Consider the following 8,608-nt stretch of genomic DNA (forward strand, 5'->3'; position numbering starts at 1 on the left):
CCCTTCTGAGCCCCCAGGGAAGTGCCTGGTGGGAACCGTGGTGACTGGGGTCTGAGAGCTGAGGACAGTGGCGTCTCCCGCCCCCTCCCACTTCCCTCCAGGACAGATGTTTCAGCCCTGACTCTCTGTGTGCTTCTGGGGGCTGTGGAGCTGGTCTCCTGAGCAGAGGCCCTTGTTTTGTGGCTTAGGGCACACAGGTTAAGAGACTGGGGACAGTGACCTGAAGGTGATTCATCGTGGCGCTTTCTCCTGGCTCAGCTGCCAGGGACTCAAGCAGCGGGAATACCACATCTCCCCGGGGCTCGGAGCTGAAGGGAAAGTGAGGAACCGGGAGACGGCGAGCGAGAAAGGAAAGACGGAGACCAGGCAGAGCCACACAGAGTTCCTCTGTCAGAGCTGACAAATCAAGGCCACCTCTCCCCAGACAGAGAGAGGCACCGTGGGCTGGGGGCTCGGGCTTCTAGGGGGCAGGCTCAGGGATCAGAGCCGGGTGGGTCCTGATGTGGGTGGTTCAGGGTGGGGTTGGTACAAGGAGGTGGGGAGCCTTTCTCAGAAAGGACCTTGGGTGGGAAAGCAAAATTTTTCTTAAAATGGCACTGTCACTTAAGATGGCCGTCCAGATGCTAAGCAGGGACCTTTCAGGAGGGGCAGTCTGCCCTAGCTGAACCAGAGACGTTTGCCTCATTAATGAGATATTAAAAAACCTTCGGGTCTTGAGTTTATTGATTGTCCCCCAAGAGCCGACCCAGGTGCCATCTTGGGCCTGCACATGGCGGAGCCTACGGAAATTGGAACCTGGATCCATGAGTTTGCAGCTGCGTCTTCGTGGGCCTCTCTGAACCCGTGGAAAGCATTCTCCTGGGGGACTCAGGCTGGAGAGGCTGCAGAGAGCCGGGCCCTCCAAGCTCCGTGAGTCCTGCTGCTCACAGGGACTGATGGGGCCGGCTACAGGGGCCGGGAGGTTGGAAGAGGGTGTGGGGGGGTCTGCTCTCAGCTCACCCAGCCAGTCATCCAGAACCCAGTGGGTTTCTGGGGCACACCTGGGTCAGCACTTGCCAGGTCCTGGCACCAGCCTGGTCCCTGACTCCCTAGTCCAGCATCCACTGGTCCCTGGGCCCCCAGGTCCTGCCAGGTCTGGCACCAGTCCAGTACCCACCAGGGCCCTTTGCCCCCAGCCCCCAGTCTCCCAACTGCCCAGCCCCTGACCTGGCCTTCCACTCACTGACTAGGCCTGCAGGGAGCCTCTCCACCCAGAGTCCTGCGTGCCAGGCCACAGCTTCATTACGGCCCAGGGACCCAGTGCCTGGTCCTGACTCACCTGTCCCCAGACGTGGCCAGTGGCTTTGCTGCCCGCCCACACTAATCTCCCAAGAAGGGAAATTGGGAAGTCTGAACCCCAACCTTCAACACGGTGAGCAACACAATAACAGGAAGGGACGCTAAACCCACCACCCAATCCCACGCTGGTCACCTCAGGAAGAAACGGAACGGATCCAGGGCACACATCCATCTGGGCACTCACTGACCACTTCGTCCACCTCAGAGGAGACGACTCCTTGATTTCTTAACATTCCACCACGATTCTTTTTCTTGTTGCTTGTTTGTTGTGGTAGTAGCTCTGTTTTGCTCTGTTTGGGGTTTTCTTTCTTTCTTTCTTTCTTTTTTTTTTTTTGTAGATGGACACAACACAATGCCTTTATTTTTATGTGGTGCTGAGGATCGAACCCGGGTCCTGCCCATGCTAGGCGAGCGCTCTACCGCTGAGCCACAATCCCAGGGGCAGGCTCAGGGATCAGAGCCGGGTGGGTCCTAATGCCGGTGGTTAATCCCAGCCCCTCTGCTTTGGCTTTTCTATATTGGGTTTTTGTTTGATTTGATGTGTACTGACTGAGTCAAGGACTCCTACACATTCTTTGTTTTTGAAGGTGTTATTCTCCCACGCTCTGTATTCTGAGGGTCAGGGTTTCTGATGAGCTTATTTTGAATTTGTTTTGTATCATCTTTATCACTCCTCTCCTCTTTCTCTCTCTCTCTCTCTCTCTCTCTCTCTCTCTCTCTCTCTCCTCTCCCTCTCTGTTTTCCTGACACCCAATTCCATTCTCTCTCTCCTTTATATTCTTCTATTTTTCATCCCCTTTCAAACTAACAACGTACCCTAAGTCACCACTGCATCGAGCTTCTGACCCTTTGATATTGCAGTCACTTTCCCACCCTCCTGCCTCTTCTTTCTCATGCTCAACTCTCTCCTTAACACTTCTTAATACCAATTGAGGTATATGACCTCTACCCTACCACCAAGGTCACAACAATAATTAGTATGGTGGAAGGCATAGACAACACCAGTTGTTTGATTTTAAGCCGAATATAATGCATGATTATTTACTGTTTTTTTTTTTCTGGTGGAAATTGCTGATCCTACTCTCCCTACATATTGTACCAATTAACACTAAATATTAGAATGGGAAGCAAGAACCTAGTCTACTGCTATATATTGTTTGCATACATTGTTGCTGTCTTTAGGTCCCCTTCCTCCAATCTGTGAGGTACTAGTAACATAGAGGGACACTATACACTCACCAGGTAGAAACTCTACAGCATCAGGCCCATCTAGATAGATGGGGAGACACCGAACATTATGAGAAAACAAGGAAAAACTATCCCAAAGAACCCAGACCACCCCAACAGTAGACCCCATTGACACCTCAGTTATAGAGGAAATGTCAGAGATGAAATTCAGAAAATTCATGGTTAAACTGATCTATGAGGTAAGAAATGATGTGAGAAATGAAGTCATAGAGAAAATACAAGAAGTGAAAGATCCTGAAGAAGAATCAGTCAGAAATCCTCAAAATGAAGGAATCAGTAAACCGAATTAAAAATTCAATTGAAACTAATAGACTAGACCACTTAGAAGACACAGTTTCAGGCAATGAATACAAAATATATAATTGAGAAAATAAAGTTGACCAAGGGGAAAAGATGTTAAGAGACCATGAACAGAACTTCCAAGAAATATGGGATAACATGAAAAGACCAAACTTAAGATTTGTTGGGAAAGATGAAGGCTCCAAGATACAAACCAAAGGAACACATAATCTTTTCAATAAAATAATATCTGAAAATTTCCCAAACCTAAAGAACAAAATGGAAAATAAAATACAAGAGGCTTACCAGGACCCCAAATGTACAAAATTACAACAGACCCCCAACCTAGGCACATTATTAGGAAAATGCCTAACATACAGAATAAGGATAAAATTTTAAAGGCTGCCAGAGGAAAAAACAAGAGGTAACATTTAGAGGGAAACCAATCTGGATCTCAGCTGATTTCTCAACCCAGACCTTCAAAGCTAAGAGGTCTTGGAATAATATACAACTGAGCTCTGAAAGAAAATGGATGCCAGCCAAGAATATCATACCCAGCAAAAGTAAGGGTCAGAATTGACGATGAAATAAAAACCTTCCATGATAAACCAAAGTTAAAAGAATTCACAACTAGAGAGCCTGCACTACAAAACATATGCAATATGCTATTTCATGAAGAAGAAATGAAAAAGAAAAGTGAAAAAGAGCAAAGGGAGGAACTACACTAGAAGAATCGCCCATCAAAGGAGAAACTAATTCAAATTAAAAACCAGGAATAAACCAAAACGACAAGGAATAAAATTCATATCTCAATAATAACATTAAATGTAAATGGCCTAAATTAATCAACCAAAAGACAAAGACTAGAAGATTGGATTAAGAAACAAGACCCAACAATATGCTGTCTCCAGGAGACTCACCTCATAGGTAAAGACATACACAGATTGAAGGAAAAAAAAACATATCATTCACATGGATCTCGTAAATAAGCAGGGGTTTCTATTCTCATTTCAGATAAAGTGGACTTCAAGCCAAAGTTAGTCAGAAGGGAACAAGAAGGTCATTTCATACAGCTTAAGGGAACTACACATCAGCAAGACATAACAATCATAATATTTATGCCTCAAACAGTGGAAGCACCTGCATATGTCAAACAAACCCTTCTCAACTTCAAGAATCTAATAGACCACAACACAATGAACTGGGTGACTTTAACATGCCTCTCTCATCAATAGATAGAGCCTTCAACAAAAACTAAATAAAGAAGATACAGAACTAATGAATACAATTATAATGTAGACTTAACCAACATATATAGATATAGTCTCTTCAACAAGGGATGCTGGTCAAACTGGAATCCATAGGTAGTAGATTTAAATGGAACCCCTATATCTCACCTTGCACAAACCTCAAAGTGGGTCAAGGACCTTGGAATTATTAGACCAGAGACCCTGAGCTACTAGAAGAAAAAGTAGGCCCAACTCTCCACCATGTTGGCTCAGGAACAGACTTCCTCAATAAGACTCCTAAAGCACAATAAGTAAAATCAGGAATCAATAAATGGGATGGCATCAACCTAAAAATCTTCTTCACAGCAAAGGAAACAATCAAGGCTACAGAATGGGGGGAAGATCTTTGCCACCTGCACCTCAGAGAGAGCATTAATCTCCAGGATACACAAAGCACTTGGCACCAAAAAACAACCAAACCAAAACCAAAACAACAACAACAAAAACAAACAAACAAACAAAAACAAACAAATAACCCAGTGAATAAATGGGCCAAGGAACTGAACAGGCACTTCACAGAAGAAGACATACGATCTGTCAACAAATATATGAAAAAATGCTCAACATCACTAGCAATTAGAGACATGCAAATTAAAAATACACCGAGATTCCATTGTACTCCAGTCAGAATGGCAATCATCAAGAATACAAGCAACAATAAATGTTGGAGAGGATGTGGGGGAAATGTTCACACATACATTGCTGGTAGGACTGCAAACTGGTGCAACCACTCTGGAAAGCAGTATGGAGATTCCTTAACAAACCACCATTTGACCCAGCCATCCCACTTCTTAGTCTATACCCAAAGGATTTAAAATCAGCATACTACAGTGACACAGACACATTAATGTTTATAGCAGCTCAATTCACAATAGCCAAGCTATGGAACCAACCTAGGTGCCCTTCAACAGATGAATGGATAAAGAAAATGTGGTGTATACACAGAATGGACTATTACTCAGCCATAAAGAAGAATGAAATTATGACATTTCCTGGTAAATGGATGGCACTGGACACTGTCATGCTAAATGAAATAATCCAATCCCACAAAACCCAAGGCCCCCATGTTCTCTCTGATGTGCGGAAGCTGACCCATAATGAGGGAGGTAGGGAGGGGAAGCCTAGAAGTTCACTGTATTAGACAAAGGGGAAGGAAGGGAAGGGAGAGGGGTGGGAGTAGGAAAGTCAGTGGAGCGAATCGGCCGTGACTTTCCTATGTCCATAGTGAGTGCACGGCCAGTGAAATTCCACATCACGTTCAACCACAAGAATGGGATCAAATTGGGATGGGTTGCCCCCTTGTATGTGGAATATGTCAATTCACCCTACTGTCATGCATATCTAGAAACAGCAAGTATCAAGAAGAATGCTGGAAAAGAAAACACGAGAAATGAACAGAGAGTCCAACCATCCTCACGCTCTGACGGGGCGGTGAGCGAGGGGGGAGCAGAGCTGTGGGCGGCACCAGTGTCCTCGTTACTTTGGCCCTTGTTGTGGGGGTGCTATGTGGGGGGTTAGTACTGAAGGAGGTGGCCCAGGTGGCCACTGTGGATCAGCAGAGTCACTCCGGGAAATCCCCTGGGGAAGCGCCTGTCTTGGTTGGACGAAGTCCCCTCTGCACAGTTGGAAGGTGTTGCTGTTAGTTCAGGTGAGTCCTGGATGGGGCAGGTGCTGGTAGGACTCCTGGTGGGTGACTCCCTGGTGTAACCTCTCCCTCTCCCTCTCCCTCTGCCTCCCCCTCCCCCCTCCTCCTCTCCTTCCCCTCCCCTCCCCCTTCCCCCTCTCCCCCTCTCCCTCTGCCTCCCCTCCCCCTCCCCCCTCCCTCTTCCTGGGAATCCTCACCAAGTTCTTTATGGTCAGCCCCCAGCCCACAGGCCCCCGGGGGGAAGCTCACGCACAACTTGAAACCCTCCAGGAGGACAGCCGGTAGGACTCCTCACCCTCAGCAGGAATCTGGAGCGTGAGATTCCTGAGGTCCCCGTCCTGGCAGAGACCCAATCCGTGCTTCTCAGGCTTCAGAGCCCGTCCAGATCCCCTGAGTCTCACTGAGATGAGGTCTCTGATTCTGTCCACCTGGGGGGGGGGCGAGACTCAGCATTTCTAGCAGACTCCCAGGTGACAGATCCGTCCATCACTGGCCAAGCCTGGGTGACATGTAGAAGTTGGCATGGTCACATCAAGGGGCTCTTCCCTACAGGGTGGTCCCCACCTTGGCTGCACGTCACTGTAACTTGGTCCCACTGACCACCCTCTCTGCATCCCCCCCTCCCTCTGCCCTCCCCAGCCCCTGGTGACCCCTGTTCAACTCTCAGCTTCTGTGGGATGTTACCTCTCTCAGGTCCATCTGAGACCACATGGTCCTGTCTTTCTGTGCCTGGTTCATTTCCCTCAACAGCCTCTAGATCTGTCCACGTGGTCTTGAATGACAGGATTCTTCCTTTTTCATGGCTGGGTAGTGTTCCGTTGTGTTTGTGCACCTGGTTCTTGATCTCTGCATTAGCTGATGGACACCTAGGTTGTCCCTATGTCTTGGTTGCTGGGGACCGGGCTGCAGCGAACTTGGCTGTGTGGGCGTCTCTGGGACAAACAGACTGCACTTCCCCTGGGGAGGCAGCACTAGCCTACAAAGGTTTCCCAGGCGATTCTGGTGGGCAGGCAGGCTGAGAATCAGCACTACAACCTTGCTTTTTAAAAAGTCAATTAATTCACTTTTTGTTGGTGCATTGTAATCACACACGGTCGTGGGGTTCATTCCCCAGTCCCGTCCTTTTCCCTCCCCTCCTCCCTCTCACAGGTCCGTTGCTCTACTCTACCAATCTCCTTTCTATTATCATTATTATTTGGATTAGTGCATTATGGTTACCTACATAAGTGAGACTCGTTGTGGTATACTTGCACTCAGGTGCAGCATAATTTGGAAGAGTTGGTTCCCCAGCAGCTCCCCATAACCTCTCCTCCTCCCTCTGCATCCCTTCCTCTATTCTATTTCTCCCTTCTATTTTTGTGGGAGCTCCTTCTTTATTCCTCTAGGAATAGAGAAAACATTTGACCCTTGACCTTCTGAATGTGGCCTATTTCATTTAACACAATGCTCTCTAGCTCCACCCATCTACCAGCAGATGACATACTTCCATCCTTCTTTATGGCTGAGTAATATTCCATTCTGTATATGTACAACATTTTCTTTACCCATTCATCTGTTGATGGGCACCTGGGCTGGTTCCATAACTTGGCTAGGGTGAATGGAGCCTCTATAAGTATTGGTCTGGATTTATCACAATAGTAAAATGATTTTATTTCTTTTGGAAAAATACCAAGGAGTGGGATAACTGGATCATACAGTGGTTTCATTCCCAGTCTTTTGAGGAAATTCCATACTGCTTTCCAAAGTTCTCGGCTGCTGGGGACCGGGTTATACTAATGTGCAGTCCCAGCAACAGTGTGTGAGTGTATCCTTGATGGCTGCCATTCTAACCGGAGCAAGAGGAAGTCTCAGGGCAGCTCTGATCTGCATTTCTCGGATTGCTAGGGATTTTTTCAGCCCGAGACCCATGTCATTCACTAGAAATCAAACGCGCGTGAACTAGCTGTCTTGGCTCTGTAGTACCTTACCTGAGAATGAATGTTCATCATTTCACACGGAGTCTGAGGACAGGACTCTGCAGGGGCTTCACTGGGAGGTTGGGACGTGGACCTCTCCTGAGGTCAGGTCAGAGCCCAGATGGAGGCTGGGCTGTAGGCATCTGGAGCTGGATGGGGCAGCAGGATCTGGCTCCTGGATAGAGACCTCCCAGGTTCTTGGTAAGGAGGACCCTTCAGAGGGCAGCTGACCACAGAGCCGGTGTGGGGGGTGCGCCATGGCAACTTGTATGAGCGAATCTGGGGGTGACATGCTGTGTTGGTCAGGGTCCTCGCCAGCAGCAGAACCAAAGGTAGGTGTATTGATTGATTGATTGACGGAATGGCTCACGACACCGTGGAGGACAAGTTGTCTCACAATCTGCCACTGCAAGCTGTCGACCCAGGAGAGCCAGGACCCCGTCTGAGCTGAGGTTGAAGTCTGAGAACTGTCCTGGGTGGGGGCCGCTGGGGCACTGGCACGAAGTCCCAGAGTCTGAAGACCCAGGAGCCAGGAGCTTGACGTCCAAGGGCGTCCACGATGGTTGTCCAGCCCCAGGGTGGGGGGAAGTGGAGAGAGACGGCCCTTTTCATTCTGCCTGGACCCTCAGCAGATTCAACGGCGGCTGCCATCCAAGAATCTTTGTTGCTGTTCTGACTCGAGCGTATGATGACTGTGTGCCCAAGTGAGCTCACTGCGTCTGCTCATTCACGGGCACAGCCCGATTTGGTAGCGGTAGTTCCCGTAACCTCCCTCTCCCGTTTTTCCTTCTGTGTCTGTGGGATCCCCTTCTCGCAGGGGAATCTCTTCCAGACGCACCTCCTAGACGCACAGA

The sequence above is a fragment of the Marmota marmota genome, unplaced genomic scaffold (genome assembly GCF_001458135.2).
Source record: "Marmota marmota marmota unplaced genomic scaffold, marMar, whole genome shotgun sequence".
NCBI lineage: Eukaryota > Metazoa > Chordata > Mammalia > Rodentia > Sciuridae > Marmota > Marmota marmota.